Source organism: Amphiura filiformis, chromosome 18, assembly GCF_039555335.1.
Source record: "Amphiura filiformis chromosome 18, Afil_fr2py, whole genome shotgun sequence".
Taxonomy (NCBI): domain Eukaryota; kingdom Metazoa; phylum Echinodermata; class Ophiuroidea; order Amphilepidida; family Amphiuridae; genus Amphiura; species Amphiura filiformis.
The window spans coordinates 23,854,488-23,877,924 of record NC_092645.1 but is presented as its reverse complement, the minus strand read 5'-3'; the positions used below and the strand labels follow the sequence as shown (position 1 = coordinate 23,877,924).

General features: G+C 36.6%; 1 protein-coding gene and 1 long non-coding RNA gene across 2 annotated transcripts in view; both read right to left on the bottom strand.

Annotated features, from left to right (window-relative positions):
- The window catches only part of LOC140140025 (placenta-specific gene 8 protein-like), a 45,864-nt gene extending 31,312 nt beyond the window's left edge, over positions 1-14,552 (bottom strand). Inside the window, exon 1 of the mRNA XM_072161837.1 lies at positions 14,388-14,552. The gene's annotated coding sequence lies outside the window, so the exon portion shown is untranslated. The remainder of the gene's footprint in view (positions 1-14,387) is intronic.
- A 3,319-nt stretch (positions 14,553-17,871) lies between these two features.
- LOC140140024 (uncharacterized) lies at positions 17,872-20,845 on the bottom strand. The gene is made up of 2 exons (XR_011857199.1): positions 20,653-20,845; positions 17,872-19,586 (listed from the first exon to the last, which is right to left on the bottom strand). It is a non-coding gene; the product is annotated as an uncharacterized lncRNA (long non-coding RNA).
- Positions 20,846-23,437: the final 2,592 nt, after the last annotated feature.

Sequence of the window (23,437 nt, the reverse complement as noted above, 5' to 3'; positions counted from 1 at the left end):
AGATAAAATGTGCTGACCTTAAAAGATTGAACAATGTTTAAGACTACCGCTTTTCATTTGAAATAATGCACTTATTGTTCATCTCCTCTATGGAGATATTTTCCATGGCGGCCATCTATGATCATGCTTGAGGTTTCAACAAACAAACCATGGGTTTTGAGGTCTTATAGTTTTTGTTGTATGTCAACAAAATCGATTAAATTTTCAGGATGATCTTATTTTCATGTTGTTATAAGCAAATATAATGTTCCAGATAAGATAGTTAATAAATACATTAAGAAAAAGTACCTTAAAGTTGCACTTTCTGTTAGTATTCCTTTTGGACTTTAACTTTTTAACATGTTCTAGCAGCCCTATATAAAACCGTGACACTCGAAAGGCCATATCTCTGGAATGAAACGTCCGATTAAGATTATTTAAACGCCAAAATGTTTCTTTCATCAATTCCCATCCAATAAGTTAGGTCTGAATCAATTTAAAAGTACTTCAATTTTTAGTGGACATGCCTAGTATAAGGTAGGCTATTGCATATCGTATAGATTCGCCATCTCTCTGTCCCTCCCTCCCTCTCTCTCTCCTCTCTTTTTCCTCTTTTCTCCTCCTTTTCCTCTTTTTCCTTGCACTAGGGGCGGGGGCCCAAATAGGCAATTTTTGCCAGGGGGGCAATTCCTGCCCCCGGCAGCTACGCCACTGATCACATCACATAGGCCTATATAAAGATGGCTTCATTCATTTTCCCTATGTTTGAGTTCACTTTCATTGGACGTTTCGCTCTGGCACGGATACAGTAGGCCCTATACCAAACATTGAAATCTAGTCATGCTCCAGCTCCAACACAGTGACATAGCAAACTTTTCTGTTCTGTATTCAGTGGCGTACCGTGGCCGCTCCTATCCCGCACGCAAAAAAGGTAAATTTTGCTGCCCCTTCAGCAACAGCCCGAAAAGGTTGACCAAATGTTTGTTTCCAGCCAGCATTTTTTTGCAGCATGGCGCTGAAGAATCTAAATACCGGTAGTAGGGATTGGGGTGGGTCGGAGGGTGGTGATGCAGTTGCAAATTATTGCATTTATTTACGAACCGCGAAAGACGGGTGACCGCCAGATTCTAACATTAAAGAACAACTTGAGAGGTGTCTCGCCCCCCCCCCCCTCTCCATAACCACCCATCGAGCGGTGGACCTGCTGGCGATTCATGCGTTGCACTTTTTTTTTATGTTTTCCATAATTTTCAGTCCCGCCTGTCTTTTTTGCCGCCCCCCCAAAAAAAAAATACTCGCATGGTATTTCTAAGCTTTTATACTGCATGCACATGCCGTCCGGGTGGGTACTCAACATTAGAAGTGATGGGTATGTGCCTACCCATCGCCAAAAAACGTTGTTTTAAAAAAGGGGTGTCATTGGGTCAGGTCATTGAGTATAACATTTTGAAAAAATGGGGTCATTGGGTGTAATATTTCAAAAAAGGGGTCATTGGGTAGAAAATTTTGGAAAAATTGAGCAAAATTCTATTTCTTGTTCCAAATTTTCAATACAAATTTGCTAAAATAAGACATTTTGATGATGCAATTCTAGAAAAAGGGGGGTCATTGGGTAGCCGCGACCAAAAAAAGGGGGGGGGTCATTTGGTAGCCGCACCTAAAAAAGGGGTCATGCATCGGGTATGACTTTAAAAAAAAGGGGGTCATCGGGTAAATCGAATTCAAAAGAAGGGGCCTATTGACAGGCATATAGGCCTACCGTCACTTCTAAAGTTGAGTGTCCCCCCCCCCCCCCTCGGGCATGCCGTTTATACCTTTATAGTTACCGAGGTAGTATATAGGCCCTAAATCTGGGATTTTAGTACGGGTAGATAGTCAGAACAATCCCTCCAATGTCTCAAGAAGCCTCTTTTCCCGCTCCTATAATCATGATAATATAGGCCTACATGTATACATGCATGTCGGTGAAAGGGGTAAAAATACTATAGCTTCATCGTATACCGTACTCACCAACGCACTGAAGAGTCTATTGTTCTATTGTGTCCGATTTGAGCGCTGACATATTGGAAAATGTTGCCAATCAATATTAATGAAGTCGTGCGATCGACACCTACAACTGTTCAATTGGGCGACTTTATTGTTAGGTGCTTTTATTCATACATTGGGCGTATCGAGCTGTATCGGTTGGTCCGCAATTATATTTAATATAGTATTATAGGCCTACAAGTATGATTTGCTTTGCTTTGATTATTGATTCAGAAATAGTATGGCTATATGCTTCTCGAGTTATCAGCAAATATATCACATTTGAGGTCCAGGGTAGACTCCTATATATACGCGATGCTCATGTAAAATACTATGGTAGGCCTATACATAATAAAACACGATGTGGACCGCGGCTAATGTCCTTAAAAATACTACAGTAGGAGTGATATCATAATTACTTCAAATCTTTATATGTAGACCTATTGGCAAACAATGTAGACAACTTACTTGTGTAGATTCTTATATCCGCCACACAGAGCGCACACTTTGCCTATGCTGCTGAACTGTCAGTAGCGAAATGGTAGAGCAAAGCGTGTTCACTGAGTATAACCAATTTGGGCGCTGCAATAGGTTTGTATTGTAGGTGAACCTCTGTTTTGTGTGCATGCGACAACTCACGCACACCCTTGGGATGGACTAGTACAAAAGGTACCTCTCGTTCGTATAGGCGCTTTTACGTGACTTTCGTTTCATCACTCATTGACAGTAGCCTGCCTATTATAGCGTTAATACGCTGGTCAGGTCAGTTACCGATTTAATGGCGGAAGCCCTTTGTCTCGAACAAAAGGTACCTCTCGATGAATAGCGTGTCGGGAACTCCAATTGGCACAAAGGAACAATAAGCGTTACATAATCTATTTCCTCTCCTTCCTATATAAACTCCTTGGTACTCACTCGATAGTTAGCACATGTGCCTACTATCGAGGGCTTTTGAAACGTGCAAAAAACGAAAAAAAAAATGAACAGCGCCATCCACAAAAGTGACAAAAGTGTAAAGGGTTTTGAGCAAATCATCGATACACATAGCTATATACGAACAATTAAACCTACAACTTTGTGTGTTAACTACATTAGCTCAGTTGGTAAAGCGACAGACTTTGAATCATCTTAAGAAGAGCGAACTGAGCAGGAGTTCGAGGCTCGTTATAAACTTTTCCGTTGCTATATTTTTATTTTGGGGTTTGAGCTTTTCTTGATAAATTTAATCTTTGTTTTTCATTTTGTTTCTTTATTGTTTCTTATTTGCTTTATTTTGTTTTGTTTTTTCTTTTCCTTTCTTTTTCTTCTTTCTTTCTTTTTTGTTCTATTCATACTGGGGTCATGGGTTATTTATTCAAAACATACCTATATACGAACAATTCAACCGTATATCTGAACCCCATTAGCTCAGTTTGGAAAACGCCGGACTTCGAGACTCGATGAAGTTCAAATCTGTTCAGTATTTCACTATTTAGATTTTTTTCTCTGCCATGTTTGTTTTACAGGTCTTTTTTTTAACTACGAATATAGGCCTACATTTGCAGTCCAAGAGAACGCCAAATATGGATCAGGAGTATTACATAATAATACCCTGCTATGACAATAGCTGCACTAGGTTAATCGTATAATCTCCTTATGTGGTTAGCATGGCTGGGCCAGGAAATCCACAAGGTCAGCCAATGTATGTACATGTATTCGGTACATGTGCCATATATTTTACAATGGGTGATAAATTTCTGGTTTGTTTTATTTCAAAACGCAACATTCGATATTCTAAAGCTTGGTCCAAATCCAAGAGAAGAACCAACTCTAGTAATTTATGTGGTTTTAAATTATATCGGCCGTTGCCTTTTTGATATAAATGGTGTTTGTTGATGTGCACAGTTTCCCATTAGATCATAACATGCTGTTGTACATCCAAGGTCAAGGGTCTTTTAATCCATATTTGGCGTTGTTCTGGGACTGATTTGAGAATTCTTGAAGGTTTTTTTTGTGGGCTTTTTATCTATTTATTTATTTATTTATTTTTACCAAAGGAACAATTAGAGATCAGTTGGATTAAAAGTGGAGTGGTTACATAACTCCTTGGTAACTGGATCACGCACCTTTTTGAAGGCAAATAAATACGCTCATTTCGTGTCTAATAGACAAAGTGATAATCGGATTACACGTAACATTTCGCTGGCGAATAATTGGATCAACTTTAAAATTTCACCCCTCCATCCAATTTCATGCATTCCTACACCCATGCTACACCGCAATGGCAGACATAGCTGCTGGGACACAATAGAACAATAAATGGTGTTGAATGCCATAGACTTTGCCAGGGATATAAAGGGATAGGCATCGTAGCTATTACGTAACACACCGAATGATGTAGTTTAACTCTAGACAATAGGCGCCATATTGCAGGAGGGTTAGAGTTCATAGAGGAAACGTTAAAGGTTAGTAGATTAGGTCACCCAGGCACATCACTAATGTGTTTCACGAGTTGTAATACCGACAGGTAAAAACATTGATTTTGTAAAATTCTCCCGATTTTTAAAATTACTAAATAAGGTTAGTACTTCAAACCATTCTTTGATGAATCTATGCAATATGACGGTAATTTTTGAAACATCTAAGAATCAATCTTAAACATCTTCATGATATTCATTTTTTTTTGCATGGTCAAAGCATGCTCTTGCGCTATCCACAGACTATCCGGTGGAAACTTCAAAGCAACGATCATGCGTTAATATTTACAAAATGGCGAATGATGTAGTTTAAGTCGAACAATAGCGTGACCGGCGTGACGTAGTTTTTGGCATTGTTCCTATATGCACTTTCACCCTCCTGACTTTGCGTTGCGATCATATCGATCGTGGTGCAGAACTCAAAAGCATGATCCAGCTGACAGTGATAATCGGATTACACGTAACATTTCCCTTGCGAATTGTTACGCATAGTCGTGCTAAAAGTCGGTCGATACATGTTGAACTCAGCACAATTCAGAAATACGCCTTCTTGCTTTGAAAATTCTCGGTCAAATAAAAAACTTTTTTTTTCAGTAATGTTGAATAAAAAATGTTAAATAAAAAATATAGTTCTTGGATATACATTTGAAAAAAATCCCGGTGTTAAAATTAGGCACGAAATTGTTTCCTATTTGATTTTGATAGGACTCAGCTTCACCTAGACTGCGGAACTTAGTCTTCAATGATAGTCAGTCATTTATCTTTTGGTCGTTATATGACTATCATTTGAGGAGTATGATACATCTTCCGAGGAGCAATCAGACAATTGCTTGGGATTACTGGGGCAGAGGTTAATTGAATCCTTTCATGACCACTGATGCATAGTCAAGTCTGACAAGGACACTCGGCACGAATTGAAAGACCATGTCACTCTCGACAAAAGAATGCATGCATGTCAAAGGTCATCCGACACCAATTGGTGTTTGTTATGCTCCTCGAAATATGTACAGTAGGTCTATGTCTGGTTCCTTCATTGTAATGTCCTTCCATACTTCTCCAACCCACTTGGTGATCAGAATTCGTCTTTGGCTTGTTGTTTTTGGCTTGGCCATTCAATCAGGGACTGGAAACAGATTATTGATAGCTATTGTCAAGCTATTGTTATCAGATTATCTTTTCGACCTTCGATTGTATGCGAGTTGCGCCGAGGGCGCTATGTTTGAATTTTATTATTTACTCATGTTGCCCTACTAAATATTTTAAAAAAACATCAAAATATTCCAATATTTTTTTTAAGTTATGTAAAATTGTGTAAAATGTCTATCCTTTGTCGAACACAATTTCTGTGTAGCATGGAAAATCATTTACATAGGATTTTGAACACAAAATGTGATAATTTTGTGGAGATACAGAATGCTAGAACATCTTAAGATGATGTTGGCATTTCTAGAGTCTGTCATTGTAGGCAAACATGTAGGCTCATTTCGCAATGTATACAAGACGAGCCACGCGCTGTGTTGTAACTGTGCTTGGATTCGTACCAGGGTCTATTGATCAACGTATTATTCATGCTTGCTCAACTGAGGATAATTTGTAAACCAGCAACTCGCATGGTAATGGGTGGAAGCCGTTTCTAGTCCCTCCATATCATGCATATAGAGGCCTTGCATGTGACGTATCATCCCGTAAATATGGCGGACTACTCAAATGCATTCAACAAAAGCATGATTGCAATCTACCGTGACAGTTCGTCTCACACACATAACCCTGCACTACGATCAAATAGGTTGATGACAACATTTGATTGAATGGACTGCACTCCGCTATAACTACGGTGAAGGACACCGGTTCAAATCCTTTGTCTGGAGCCAATCGATCATTTCATGCAGGGCCTCTATGCAAGGTCCCTGATTCAATAAAGCACACAATGTAACAGGCACAATTGAATCGGAGCGGGATTTTACATGTTAAGCGCGCTTCAGACTCCGTATTGTACGTACAATATTGTATGTACAATACTTTTCGTGACGTCAAATAGTATTACACGTGCAATAAATAGTATGTACCGGGAAAATATATATTTTGCTACAATCATAGGTTGCTTAATTGATACGGAGTTGCCAAATTTCTAAGAGTTCTAAATTTAGTGAGTGCACGGAATGATAATACCTACCATGATTCAACTGTACTTGAATTATTATATAATCAATAGGCACCTTTTTAAAGTTAATAATACGTCGTATTAATACTAATAATATTAAAATTGTAATAATAATATAAATGGCACATTCAGATCTTATTTATTTATTTATAGATTTATCTATTTAGGCCTATTTATTTATTTATTTATTTATTTATTTATTTATTTATTTATTTATTTATTTATTTATTTATTTATTTATTTATTTATTGATTGATTGATTGATTGATTGATTGATTGATTGATTGATTGATTGATTGATTTATTGATTGATTGATAACTGATTGATTTAGAGATTCCTATATTGATTTAGAAAGTTTAAAAGTATTATTTGTAGGCCTTTGTATTTATTCTGGTTCTGATTTTATTGATACTGATATTTTTAAAGTTTTGGCATAGCATTCGTTACATTATAACACGCTGTGTTATGGATTTGCAACACCTTTTTACATATTGATATCGTTGAGGCATGTTATGATATGCCTACTTATGATCATCACAATATAAACGTGTTAATGCAGTAACCGTAGCGTTAGGGGCACGGAGGCCCCCCCCCCCCCCCTTTGATATGAAATATTAGAAAACCCCCTATGAAAACTGCCGAAAACGGCTTGTGCCCCTCCCCTCATCAGAACCGGATGCAACGCCTTCTATACTTTTTCATTTATTAATTATAGGCGTATAGTAATGCGTTGAGTTTAAAAAAAGTAATATCCGCTTTTTTTCTTTCTTTTTGAAATGACATACGGTACTTGTTACAAAAACAAATCAGCATGGAAAACATTTTTTTCGTCAGAGGCAGATATTTGGCCTATTCAGTGTCATAAAGCTACAAAATAGACGATCTTTTAAAATCATTTTTAGATATTTTTTAATTTATTTTTCAACCTTATTGTTTGTATTTGTAATGTTCACACAATCTGAACATGTGCTTGTAGGACAACGATTTTGAATTAAACATGTTAATTGTGATATTTTAATTCCCCTAGAACACCACAGTTAAGCGTCCAAAATTGTAAGTGGGTTTTCTTTTATTTAACCTCATTATTTCGCTAAAATTACTCGAAAACCCTCCTAAGAGTTGTTGTTACTAATAAACATTTCATAATTTTGGGCAAAGGATAGCCAAATAGTTGACCGAAATCGTATATTTGCACCAATATTTGACTGAAATCGTATATTAACATTATCGCCCTTCGTGGCTTTATTGCAAGCCAAAGTGTGAAACGAGATTACTTGAAATATATATTTCAGAGTTGAAAGAGTTTCAAACCTACGAATATATTTCTGAAATATGTCTCTCTGATTGGTTGATGGTCAAGAGGATTACGGCATCCTCAAAGCCTCTTGCTGTAATTCTCTAATCGATATCTATTATAGGACCGATCTTCTGAAATCCATACAACCGTGTCAAATGAAATAGTCTCGAATCATAATTTGTGCACGATACAACGTTGATACGTCAGATTTCGGAATTTTATTAAAAATAGGCATAAATCACATTGAACAGGTTGAATGCTCGCAAAAGTAGATAAAATAACTATGGGTCGAATTTACATTAATCAGTGTCCTGGGGCCAGGATAACATTTAGGACTCCTTCGAATTCTAAAACAATACTTCGCCAAATGTCCTTGCTTTCATTTTCTCATTTAATTTGTTTTAATTTTAATTAATTTCTTTATCCACTGGCTCTCTGGTAAATCCGGTATTGCCAAATATTTCTTGTCCATTACCCGTGTTAATCTATTTATTTATTAAAATGAACCATCTATTACATTCCTATAATACAATGTATAGGCCTAGTGTATTTGATAACAAATTTGTTTTTATTTTTGATTGGAATTTGGGTTCCATTACACGATTTCATAATAAGATATGTTTGGGCATGGCGGAATTAGTATATGATTAAAAATAGACATACTCTTAGGCCCCCTTTTTTATGTTTGTAGGCCTACATTATTGATATCAATATTTATGTACAAAAGGCAAAATAATGTATATATATTTGATTGTTTTGTAAACATTAAATTTGATGTTTACTCATAATTATGTCTGGAAAGTCAGGGAAAAACTAAGGAGTATCGGTATTTAGTTTCCTGGGAAAGTGGATCAGATGAGCAGTGAGTAAAAACATTTGCCCTAAATCTTTATTTGATTTTCATTGTTTTATGAATTTATTAGGGCTACTGGTAAAGTGCAGAAAAAACCTCCAAACGCACTCTAGGATTTTTCATCAGCAGCAGTAGAAATTTCTCTTGCATAGATTTTCTGGTGACCTCGCTTGGATTTAGCAAACAATGAACCGTCAGGGTTATAGCGCGTTATTTAATCTGATTCAACTCGTCGTGGCACGTATATTTATTGCACGTGTAATACTTTTTGACGTCACGAAAAGTATTGTACATACAATATTGCACGTACAATACGGAGTCTGAAGCTAGCCTTACACAATGAGCGTGTTTATAGTGAGACAATCTTTCCGTTATTTAGCTAAACTACCGCGTAGTTTTAGATTTGTCTAGATTTACAATGGTTAGTAAAACATAAACAAATACAGACTGCGTGGCAGTCCAGCTAAATACCGCATAATCTGGCTCACTATAAACATGGAAGTAATACACATGGAAGCTGGTCAAATACTACATCAAAGTGAGTATCATACTTGCCGCGATACTTAACAAAAGCAGTACAGGTGAAAGTGGAACAATTGAGTCAACGCATGGTCAACGTGTACCATGTCTAAAATCAAAGTTCCCGCTTAAAAATCAATAGCAGTACGAGGTCGTGTACTAAGTCCTGACAATGGGCTGTGTTATATTACCGCAATACATGACTAGTTTTATGAACACAAACAGATTTTATAAAATCCCTACGTAATGGTCAGAATGCTATCAGTTTAATTTATACAATTTTATTAAAAGTATGTAATTATGTGAAAACCTACCGATTAAATGTATATATATGCTAGACTTTCAGATAGCAGTTTTAAATCAGAAAATGAAATGAAATACAATTTATTTTACGCAAAATGTAAAGATAATACCCGACTCTGGAACATTCTGGTCAACAGCAATTTCGGGCAGCCCCGGGCACACAAATAGATGCGAGATTCATTTTACAATGTAACGCATGTGCCAAGTGCGCATATCAATTATTACCGCTAATTAGCGGTTTAGACGTAAATGCATGATTTCCAATATTTTGAAGTTTAAGAAAATCTGTAAGTATAGGGTAGAAATCGATATTTTGATTGGATTTCTGTAATTATGGATTACAAATCTAACATCCCTGTCACTTTTTTCCGAATAAAAACAACATACTTGAAACATAATCAAGAAAAACACGATTTTTGCTCAAAATAATAAACCTGTAAATAAACGAACTGGCAATAAAAGCGGCAAGTCTGATCCACATCAAAGACACGCTGACTTCATTGTTATCACAATAGCTTGATACGTACCCTCTATAGAATGTTACGTAAATAATTCAATAGGTGTTGGATCGACCAACTTCCATGTCTCTTAATTCCATGCTATAAACACGCTCTTTGTTTTTTATTTTTCGTATTGCAAAAATCATAAAAGTATAATGGATAAGGTTAAAATTATAAAATGCAAAAGATTTCTTTGTGGTTAAAAAGCATGTCCATATCACGTTTACGTCGCAGAAATTGTGTCCTTCTTGATGTAAAACAAAGTCAGTATTTTGAAATAGACTGCGGAACTCAGTCTTCAACGATAGTCATTTGATAGAAGGGAACCATCATCAGAGCCATGGAATTTCTGTAGCGTGTAATGGCAAAGAGGACCATGACCACCTTATTAACATTGAGGGCATACCCAACTACATTGTTGAATAAATAGCCCATGACCCCAGTATGAATAGAACAAAAAAGAAAGAAAGAAGAAAAAGAAAAGAAAAGAAGAAACAAAACAAAATAAAGCAAATAAGAAACAATAAAGAACAAAATGAAAAACAAAGATTAAATTTATCAAGAAAAGCTCAAACCCCAAAATAAAAATAAAGCAACGGAAAAGTTTATAACGAGCCTCGAACTCCTGCTCAGTTCGCTCTTCTTAAGGGGTATAATCCACGCGTCTAGTACGCACTCGTTTCTAACTGAAATTTCTGTGAAATCTTGTCCGCGCAGTTCTTGCCGACACGCGCGCGTCAAGCTAAAAACTGCGTGGAGTGTGCGCCAGACGCTGGTAAGAAGCTACGCGAGAGTACCGTGTGTTCATCACCATTTACCAATGATTTTTGTAAAAGAAAGAAAGATAAACAAAGAATAAAAGAAGGAAAGAAATAACTAAAGAAATAAAGAAAGAAAGAAAAAGTTCAGGGGTGAAAGAAAGAAAGAAAGAAAAAAAGAAAGAAAGAAAGAAAACTAATAAAAGGAAGAAAGAAAGAAAGGAGAAGGAATAAAAGGAAGATAAAACGAAGAAAGACAGAGTGAAATAACAGAAAATTTAAGAATAAAGGAAACTGAAAAAATTAATGTAATCAATCAAATAAATAACAACGACAGAAAGAAGTGAGAAAGAATAAAAAAAAGAAGAAAGGAAACGAAAACAAAACAAAGAAGGAAAGGTAAGAAAGAAGGAAGACAGAATTAAATAATGAGGGAAAAGAAAGATAAAATAAAAACCAAGATAACAAAATATATAGACCTAGGCCTAATATTAGACTAGGGCGAGCCCATTTCAGAAAAAAAAAAAAATGTATTATTTCATGGAAAAGAAAACTATGATGTAATTAAATAGTATTAACGTTACACATATCTCATTTGGTTACCTATAAAGTGAAACTTCGTAATGTAATGTAACACAATTGAACTCAATTTTGGTAAAGGTTGGGCAAGAGGAAATCAGTAATATGTAAAAATAATTTAGGCTATAGGTTTATATTATATTATATAAATAAAAATAGGTCTATATTTTGTTTCTTAGGCATACTGTCCATTTAAACAGGCACAGTAGGCCTACGAAAAAATATATAAAAGGGGTGATATCAAACGGCCTTTTTTATTTGTCTTATTAACTAGTATTATATAACTTATTTATTATAAAGTAGTTTCTTATTTTGCTGATAATTAATATCATGAAATTATTTCAATAGTATTTTAAGGTAAAATTCTGTAATTTGAAATATAGGCCTATATCACATGAAGTCAATTTTATTTTTTTAATAAAATGTCTATTTTCACATCTGACTTACTTAGCGTGCAACTGACTTTATAACTTGATGATAAAACGAGAATGAGATCGAACCAAGTTGTCCCAGCAAACACACAAAACGTTAAAACGTTTTAAATATTTGGGTTTTGATTTAAGTAAATTAAATGTCGGGTTATATAAAGGTTATGAAAACGTTTTAATACGTTTTTGTATGAAAACACACTACAATAATATTTCTAAAATGTTTTCAAAGTGTTATTGTAAAAATATGTTTTGCAAATAGTTTTTGCCAAATATTTTGTCAACACTGAAATAACATTATGTTAGAATATTTGCAGTATAACTTTTTTGAGTGTTTAATAAAACGTTTTATACCCTTTATAACCCTTTAAATAACCCGACATTTAAACGTTTGCAACCTTTTCTATAACCTTTGCGAATGATGTCGAAAATGTTTTGTGTTTGCTGGGGACATGCCTAAAATGATATGATATTTGAGTAATATTAATATCATTCTAAACATGATAAATAACAGGATCCGCTAATATTTAAGTTAATAATTAAAGGCCTATTCAGTGCAGTGATAGCCTGCAAAAAATTAACATTGTTTATAAATTGCATAGGAGTGAAGGATAAGTCATTAAAGTTGTCAAATAGGTAGGCCTACAGGTATTTTTGCTATATGCAAAACAACGAGAAAAAACGGCAGTATTGACAAAGTTCAAATTCAATTCAATTTCAAATGTAATGTTTTGGTTTTCGATTTTTGAAGAACTTCATATTGAGTGAAACTATATAACCTAATGGATACTTTGGAATCAAGAGGGTTAATAAAACCGAAGACAATCACCCCTGTCATGTTGCAGGTGTTTGCGATATCACCTGCATACGCGGACAATTTAGCGCGTATGAGCTGCGACAAGTTTTTGCGAGTGACGCGCTATGATATCGCACTGGTATTTTGAACCAAAAAATATGCCATTTCTGCTCAAATTGTGAAAAAAGTAACTCGGTGACCCCCATTTTTTATTAGCTTTAATGAAACTTCCTATCAGTGCGCATATTATATCAAAAAATCAGCAAAATTGTTGGGGTAGATTTTTTGTTATAATCGAAAATATGTCTGAAATTTTCATTTTCCCATAGACGCCTGTACTAATTTTTCCCAAAAACAGCCTTTTTAAAATGGTTATTTCTCGAAAATGAGCTCGGTGACCACTCTTTTTTATTTTAGATATTGGAAGTATATCGATGAAAGTTAATTGGTACGAAGTTTAAGAAAAATTGTTGGACGGGATCTTGTATGGACTATACCCCTTAAGATGATTCAAAGTCTGTCGCTTTACCAACTGAGCTAATGTAGTTAACACACAAATGTGTAGGTTTAATTGTTCGTATACAGCTATGTGTATCGATGATTTGCTCAAAACCCTTTACACCTTTGTCACTTTTGTGGATGGTGCTGTTCATTTTTTCCCGTTTTTGCACGTTTCAAAAGCCCTCGATAGTAGGCACATGTGCTAACTATCGAGTGCAGTAGCGTAGCCAGCGGGGGTGCAGGTGGGGCAGAGTGCCCCCCCTGACAAAAAAATTAAAGAAAAAGTGCCCCTCTGACAAAAAATGAAAGAGAAAATCAGGAGGGCAAAGGAAAAGAAAAAGGGCAAGGAGCCCCTTTTCTAGCCAAATTGAGGGCCAAAATAGTGTAAAATACAAAATTTTTCCGCGCCGCGCTACGCGCGCACATTGTAGTGATAAAGCCCTTTTTAGCCGGATAATGGGCGAAAATAGTGTAAAATACCATTTTTTGCGCTGCGCGCACATCATCCCAATAAGGCCCTTATCGGGAAGCTCGAAGACATACAGTCTCTATGTATTGTATGATGCAACTGCAATTTTTTTCGTCTATGCCCCCAAAATTTTATTTTGCCCCCCTGACCAAGAAAGCTGGCTACGCCCCTCGAGTGAATACGGTATACTATCGGCTAGACTATGCCATAGTCGTAATTTGATATGTTATTATTATTATTATTTAATCATGATAAACGCATTCCGTTGAACTCAAAATTATACTGATGTTTAATAGTAAAATTGTCATAAAGAGTTTATATAATTAGATGATTAGTGACAATAAAATAATCGAATTCAACATATCTTGCATATTATAATTGTTCACTTCAATAATAAACAATTCTGATTTTGGAATGTACCAGTTTATTGATCGCGAAAGCCTGAGTAAAAAAACACTTGGGAAGCTAACAAACAGAGGAGTATGGCGACTGAAAATATCAGATGTAAAAATCTATCAATTCAGTGAATTGCACACAAATTGATACAAATCAGCGCGCCGTGTAGGCCTATAGCCAAAGTATGCAAAATGGACAAGTAGACTACGGTAGAAGTCTACGTATACATGGTATAGGCCTATACGTAATCCTTGAAAATCGATGTTGAATTTGTGCATAGTCCTATTCACGCTAATTCATATTTATTTACAATAAATACAAAATGTAATGAATACTAGTAAAATTTACATTTAATGCTATACTTACCAACCCAGATTGTTGGTGATATTTATTAAAAATTAATGATCTGTCGCAACAAACATAGGCCTCGATGCTGTGCAGTGTTTTCACCGTGGTTGTGTTTACCTGTCACGGAGTGTTCCAGTCTACCACACACAGGTTTCACTGATCCAATGTCATGATCCAATGTCATGTCGGTTTCCGTGCGCCAAGGTTAAAAGGGTGATGAACCAAATGAATACCTGAGTGGAAGAAGGGCCCAACTCCAATTTTTACAATGAAAAATGAGTTAGACCATCATAGGTAATTAGGTATTTGAGGATTTCAATTAGACTAGACCCAGCATTTTATTGCCAGTAGACTGTTCTTCCTTGTGTGTGAAAGAAATTCACTCTCTACACTCACACCACCACATTGGGTTCGTTACTTTTAATGCACTCGGTGTTTCTACCGTCCCGACTCAAACGATTCTAGAAGTTGTTCTCACAAGCCCCGCCTACTTTCCCTGCCTTCTCGGCAACCCGGAAGTAACTTTTTCCATTGGTTTGTGTGGTGCAAAGTGAGGAAAATACCAATATTTGGCAACGAATTACAGGAATTCCAGTCATAGATCTCGACTGAAAATGGATACATTAGGTAAGTAACACTTTCATTTATGTCATATCAAAAAATTGTTGGAGATCTATGACCAGTTTGGTAGATAATCGAGTTGAAATGTGGGCATGTTTTTGGCATGGTCTAGGTGGGAATAACAGGTTCGTACATGTAAACTCAATGGGAATCTCTTACGACTAGGCTAAAATACAACAATATTTTGTAAATTTTCCTCGTAAAGAAAAGATCGGTCAAGGAAACCTATATGAATATGTTGTCAATACTTCACTTGACCCAAATATATGATTTATTTTTGTAATGAGAGAATCGCACATGGAATTTTAGAGGATTTTGATAGCAGTTCCCGCACCGTAGAAAAGCTGCTCTGTCATGAGCCGGAAATTCCATCATGAGCCTAGATCCTGATTTGTTTTGCCAATTGAAGCTTCTAATGTTGGCTGAATGTTTTTGATGATATCATGAAAGTCAATCTGTGACAAGATGTAATTTTGCTACGGAAAGTGCTATGACAAAACGATTTTCAGTTTTGGCTTTCTTTATAATCAAGGAGTTTATTTTGATATAAAATGATGCAGTGTTTGATGGCAAAATTTGACTGAATTCACCTTTCAGGGGGATGTAATTTTCTTCGGCAGGGGGTCATGAATATGTCGGTGACTGAAGTCAATTTTTATGACCCCCTCCATCGCGGATCGCGGGCTAAAATTTTACGACCCCCTATCGTGGGTCAAAAATTTTAGGACCCCCTTCTGTCAAAATTTTAGAGCGGAGTACACGAAACGCGTTAAAATTTTTGACCATAAGCGTAAAGAAGGCGCACGGAGAGCGCAAAAATCTTGCATTGTATAAAGATTGTGTGCACATTTTGTTCAAAAAAGTGTAAGAAAAGTTACACCAGTCGCCAGCCCTTAATAATTCTATAACCCCCTATTTTGATTGCTACAAAATTATAACCCCCTATTTTTGGTCTTAAAATTCTATGACCCCCCAGTATATTCATGACCCCCCTTCTGAAGAAAATGATAGCCCCTTATACCTATAAGGGGCTCAGCTGTGCAATATGAGCCCTTAAAATGGGGGGGCAAGCAAGCGATCCGAGGGGGGGGGAAGCAATTTTGGCACACATTCATGGGGTGCCTTTTAAATAAAATGCTCTAAAAAGGCTTAGGAAAACAGTATGGAAACGCTGAAATATGCAAATTTTCATGCTCGCTGTGCTCGCAACATATCTAGACCTTTTAAGGTTTGCAAATTGGGATCCCAAAAAATTTGGCATGTGTTGGGGGCAAAGATTTTTGGCAGGCCAAAAGAGGGAGGAAAGCGATTATTTTGCAGGCTGAGAGGGGGGCAAGCTATTTTTGGTGGGTCGTTCGGACATTTTATTACCCCCGATAATTATTGCACAGCCCCTAATATGGCACATAAATGAACCCTGTGGTGTGCAACCGATGGTGGAGGGGGGATTGGGGGCACCAGTGGCAAAACTACACTTTCATTGCAATCAAGGAACAGCTAGCTGGGGTAAATCTGCCACCACCGCCAAGGGGGGGGGCTGGGGAATACAGATGCATGTGCTCATTTGGGGGAAGTGGGTGGGCAAGGATTTCAAACCAAGCTGCTGTAACAGCCCCATGCGGGGATTGTGCCACTGTCCCAGCTTTACCCTGACAGATTTTCTAAAATCCTCTTTTTCTTTTTCAGGCCTACTAAAAGGTCAGAGCTACACTGTACAAGTAACAACCAACTGCCAGACACCATTAACCAATGCCACTGTGAGCCATTTCATGTCACATTTTGCAGCGGAGGCAGATGGAAGTCATGGAACAAATGAAATATTAAAAAGGACTGAAATAATGACCGGATTCAGAAACGCACTTCAATCTCACTAATTGAAGAACAATACTTGTGTTGAAAGTCGGGACTCATAAATTAGGTGTAACAGAATGTGTGAAAATTTATTAAGATCTATTAGAAATATTCAATCCAATAGATTAGAATTCAATCTAATTCAATTTTAATATATGGGATTAAAATTGCTTAGATTGATTTTTAACCCCTTAGATTAAAATCAAATTAGATGTATTCAAATTAGATTTTTAAAAATCCATCCAAATGTTTTTTAGATTAAAAATCAAATAAGATTGAATTCTAGATTGAATATTTCTAATAGATTAGATCCAATTTTGGATTTGTCCCAGATCACAATCACTTAGAGGGAATATGCTGAATTGTATTATAAAAATAAAGACTGCACAAAAAGTAACGCAGCTGTTATAAACATGCCTGTAGCGTTTGAACTAATAATTGTGTTCACAATATTTCAACATAGAAAGAAGGATGATTTATTTGAACGCGCATTTTGATACCCCATTAGTCCAATCTCGTTCAATAATAACAACACAGCAGTGTTTTTTAAAGAAAAATACCCGAATTGAAAGTTGCGGTTATTTGTATTGATATGAAGTCATTGATTGAAACCATTGATTGCTGTAAATGGCAACTTTTAAATTTGTGGTTTTTCTTTAAAAGCACTATGTAATGTGTTATCAGTATTGAACGACATTTCACAAATGTGGTATCAAAATGAGCGTAAATAAATCATCCTTCTTTCTATGTAGAAATATTGTGGAAACGATTACTAGTTCTGAACTTATAGGCATATTTCAGCTGTGTTACTTTTTTGTGCAGACTTTTTATTGGATATCTTCCATCACACAATAGAGGATACATGTAGTAAAAAAATCCCCATCATTTATTATCTATTAAGTAGGTGTGTTCAACTGTTTTGGTTTGTTGGACTTCCTTCTTCATACTTTTTTAATGAAAAAATAGTGCTTTTATTTTTCACTTCCTTACAGATCTCAAAATAAATTAAAACAATGATCAAAGCTACATATTCACCATGCATTTTTGTTTATTTCATGAACTCTTGTCTTTCTAATAATTATGTACCAGAGAAATAGGTGTAAAAATACATTTAGTAATGAAGTATGAGATAATGAGTGCAAAAAGACCATTTATTTACAGTCTATTGGCAGCCACTAGTCTTTTGAGAAGGCTTTTGTTCAGACCTTCATTTGGGGGGGGGGGCCCTTTGTCAAGGCCATTTGGCACCACTTGTCAAGAGGAATGAAGAACACCTTGAAGTTAACAAAGATCAGGGGCACAAAGGCCAAAACTGAAAACTGCAGGCAATGGCCCTGACTGAAATTCGAGTCCAGCTTGTGTGTTAATATGGTGCCTTCACAAAAGACTACATTGTAGCATTGACTGACATCGGCTAGTCTTTCCTGAAGGCTTTGGGTGTGAATGCATTGATGCACAGTCACAGCTTTCATGAAAGAAACAGTGTCTGCCAATAATAAACTATGAACACTTACACTCCTTTAAAAGCATTTATAAGTCAAGGGTTTACATGTAGGACCTTCTTTTATTTTAGTTTTATGTTAAGGGTTTACATGTAGGGTCTTCTTTTATTTATTTAATAAATAACAGACATTAACGAGGCCTTATCTGCAATAGCTGCCAAGTGTCATATTTTAGATAAATTATCAAAATGTCTATGGGGCAGCTATTGCAGTTAGGCCTTCTGGTCCTAAACCCTTGATTAGTGGACTGGATACTCATCATATTTACGGGGATGAAGGTAAACCAGTAGCAGCTACTAAACAATTTGGTCTACAATTACTCTATCCTGCATCCGCTAATCCTAAGGTGCGCTAGTCATAAATGTCACTAGTCCAAAAAAAAATGGTCGCTAGTCCTAATGGCTGCAGATTTTCCATTGCTAAGGTCTTGTAAACCTTATTTATTTTTGGACTTGTGAACCATTTCCTATTTTTTCGGACTAGCGATCCGTATTTTTGGACTAGGGAACCTTGGCTATACATTGGTTCCCCTCAAGTTCAGTAGTGACGTAGATTAGACGTAGGTGCATATTTTAGTGGGCGCCGTATTGAATCGTGTGCGTATAGTTAATTGTGTAGCAAAAAAGGGTGGTTCGTGTGGCGCAGCCATGAAAAGACATTGACGTCACTGCTGAATTTGAGGCAAACCAAAGAAAAGTGCCTAGAACATTTCCAATAATTCCATGCAACTTTTACAGCCTGTAAGGAACTATGCATTACGATTACATCACATGATGTCAAAGTCATTTGTTGAGGTCCTTATTATTTTAATAATTGGAGCAAACATTTACTAGTTAGTTTATGCACCACATAAATTACTATGCAAGTATTTAAGTTCTCATCAAATGTTCACCCTCCAGAAAAGATTTTCTTCAAAAAATTTAATTGTTGACATAATGTTGGGAAAGTTTTCAATGCATGCGAGTGATAGCCCTACTACGGCCTTTTGACTGTGGTGGTCCAAAACCATGCTATATCGTAAAACCTAGCTATATCCAGAGAACTGCTAAACCCAGACTGCTAATTCCCCCTTTTGGGTGGAGCGGTTAGTGGGTTTTAGCAGTTCTCGGATATAGTGTGTTTAAAAAGCCCTATAGTACGGCTAGCGAGTGATGCGACAGATAACAGATGCCAGCTGTTGACTTCCAAACCATCATCCTCTTTGTCTTTCACGAAACCAGTATCCTCAGTAGTACTGCTGCACCTGGAAATTGGAATAAAATAAAATAAGAGCCAATGATTAATTATTACACATTATTATCAGGATTATGGTATCTAGGTTGTTTGTGTGCCTTAAGGGGGTACTACACCCCTGCCCAATTTTGTGCCTATTTGTGCATTTTTCTCAAGAATTATAGGGCATTGGGGACAAGTAAGATATGTATATTATAAGGGCAAGGACTACAACTACTGCACTGGAAATTTTATATCAGCACAGACAACAGTTGTGGAGTTACAGTCAAAAATGAGGGAAAACCAATATTTGCTTTGAGTTGCTGAATTTTCAGTACAGTAGTTGGGAGTCCTTGCCCCTATACATATCTTACTTGTCACCAATGTGCTATAATTTTTATGCGAAAAAATGCAAAAAATAAGCACAAAATTGGCCAGGGTGTAGTACTCCTTAAAGCCTTAATGTACTATCTTTTAAATTTTTAGATTTTCCTTCCAAAATAATAAATTATTGTAGCAGAGTCATGATATGCTATTTCAATAGGTGTGAGGTCAAAGGTCATAAAGTCAAAAGTAGTCACTTGCAATCATTTTGCAATTTTAATTTTTTTTTATGAACTGTGAGAGCGGAGACATATTTAAAGCACTAATCTGTAATTTACTAAGTCTACTAGTCGTGCATAGTTTCATGGGCATAGCCATCTTTTTTTAGTAAGGAGGGCAAAATAAAACTTAGGTGGTACACAAAAAACTCTGCATTGCAAAAAAAGTTGCATCATACAATTATACATAGAGAGGTTGTATGTCTTTGAGCTTCTAAAAAGGCTTTATTGGGACGTAGCACGCAAAAAGTTCAGTATTTTACACTATTTTCGGTCATGATCAGGTTAATTTCGGTAGAAAAGGGTTCCTTGTCCCTTTTCTTTTCTTTTGCCCTTCTGATTTTCTCTTTTATTTTTTTTTTTAGGTGCACTTTCATTTCATATATACCTGTCGTGCCTGAGAATTAAATATAGGAACACATAGGAATAAGGTATTGGCATTTTGTGTGGTGTGCTGCACCCCTTGGCTACAACTTTGTAAATGAAATTACTTACATCCTCCTCAATAAGGAAAGCTGTGCTGTTCGGGTTGCAGGTGCTTTGCTTCAGCGTGTGTTTATAGTTCAGATTTTTGGAAGATATGCCTTGCTGAATGGACCTTTCGTGTGCCAGTTTCTGGAAAGACAATACAGTATGACATTGTAATTAAAGCCATTGTAACATTTGCTAAGGGGAAAGCCCTGAATATTTTTCAAAATCCTGTTTTTACACGATTGCTTTGTAAACATATAGTAGGCCTACATACTCTGCAAAAATCAAGACGTTATGTTTGCTCACTTGCTGTGGGTTGGGATTGAGACTGAAGATGAAGTCAAAATCATATTTTCCTATAGACGCATCAAATTCCACGCATTCCTGCACCTTAATGGCGGCCATAGCCATGACGTGGGGACCAAACTATCTCACCTAAAATGTGAAATGATGCGCCCTTGAAGGATATTTTAAACTGCATTCTACCACCCGTGTTACACGCAGACAAAAGAATGATGACAGTTTACAACACAAAAGAATCTCACATCAAATTTTAAGCGGGTTTAATCCACCCAATTGGGCACTCACAACACCTGTTTGGTGCATGCAGGGACCCTAATAAGGCCAAATAAAAAAAATAAACATGTTTCACGTCCCCTCCCCGCTTCCTTTTTGAGGTTTCTTCAAATATATTTTTATTTTTGAAATTCGGTTATAACTTTTCAAAATATATGTCTAGGAAGTTAGGATGCTTTCTATAGCCTTGTTAAGATACAAGAAACACGTTAGGAAGGTTTTGTGATCATTTGAGGGGTGTAACTCTCCTCCTTTTTCCAGGCATTATTGTATACGCTAAAACACTGAGCTCTAAGTATGGCTATTTACACCAATTTTGTGATAGAAAATAAAAAGACCCCTCTTCCTCCTTTTTTTCGAAAACCCGGACGTGAAACATGTTTTTTATTTTACTTGGCCTAATGGCCGACCAAATCCTGACCATGACTTGGCTCGTTGGATTCGTCTATACTATAGCGAATCCTCACTGCCAGTTAAAATTAATGTTGTGTCGTTTAGTTTTACTTGTGCATTAAAAAAATTAATGAGTTATAAAAAGAAACTCACCTTCTTGCAGAGTCGAGGTACAAACAACACACCCAACATACTCAGCCAGGAGAACGGTATACACATACACGACATACACTGTATTGCAATGATCATGAATGTACAGTCATGACAGTGCATGAACAACAGATCTGTGTGATGCAGTGGTGAATGGGACAAATCTCGTCATGTTTTCGTGTAGTCCGAGGTGCTCTGACGATAACACTCCGATCGCCAGGCAATCTACGTGTAGTAGGCCAGTGGGACAACGAAAACGCTACGTGAACGAGCTAGTTTTCGTGGTATATTCGATGTCCGTGGCCTTAAACTGTCCTTATCCATCATGTCATTTGCTTCTCTAAATATTCAGTGAATTGAATACTAATATTACTATTGCAAACTAGTCCAAGCACGTCGCTAAAATGAGGCAAATAATTCGATTTTCGCAACTGGATACTTCTGTCAGTGTTATGACTGTCGCAAAAACAGCTGATCGAGGTCAGAGGTGAAATCTGTCAATCAAACTACTTTCGCGCATGCGCAAATGGCACACCTGAACTTAGGGAAATATTTTGCCGAAGGCATTGAGGTGGTGTGCTCTACACTCTAGCTCAACTTAGAACCTTTTTTTGTTCACGCCAGTGAACATTGAAACCATTTGCACCCACATCTCATATATGCACAGTTTATCCATCCCTTACATAACATGTGTCTTGAGTATTGTAACCCACCAACCACATAGTTAAGATGCTAGGAAATAATTCCTAATAATCTCATACCCTCGTTTGTATGCCTTTATCCAACTTGCTATATCTAATCCTGCTCCCCATGACAAGGACAATTTAGCACAATTAATCTTCAGTGAGACTGCTCAGAGTAGCAAATTTTTAGCCTTTTATTATTAAACATGTTTGCAATTGGCTTACAGCAATCACATGCTGCCAATACACATAACTGATTGGTTAAGCAGGTCACCATGGTCAGTATAATTAGCTATAATTGTTTTATAATTTTATTTATTTAGTGATAAGACATCATCTGTAGGCCTATTCAGCAAGCTGCAATAGGCGATTTACTTCAATAACTACAGCCCACTACAGCCCTACTAGCAAGACCATGTAGAGTGTAACGTGTTTACTTTAGTGATTAGGCATCTAGCATCTGTATAGGAAACTATTCAACAAAATAATTTGAGATGTTACCAACATGCAGTGTTCCTGAAACACATTAGGTGATTTGCTTCCAAATAATGCTTCTTTTAAAAAGGAATGGGGTGTCGAATGGGAAATAGCATCTGATGGGCTGATAGAGGGTGTATCAAAATAATTGGTACCCATCACGTTGTCAGTGATTATGGACAAGACTGCAATTCACCTTTTCGGTAAATCCCATAACCCTTTGCGAGTACACCTGAGAACTCGTCATTTGACGTCACGCCGACTTGTAATGCGCAGTAACGATGTTCGATAAACGATGTGCGCATCGGCGCGACGCAGTATGACGAGTTCTCAGGTGTAGGCCTACTCGCAAAGGGTTATGGGATTTACCGAAAAGTGAATCCCAAAATGTAACATAAGAGGGCGCACCACCAAATCACTCCACGATTTATGTACCAGTGAAATTCGGTTAAAATAGTCCACCGCTTATTTGAGCTTGTTGCGGCTTTATTTTCAAAACGTATAGTCAAAATTTGCCCATTTTCAGCTCA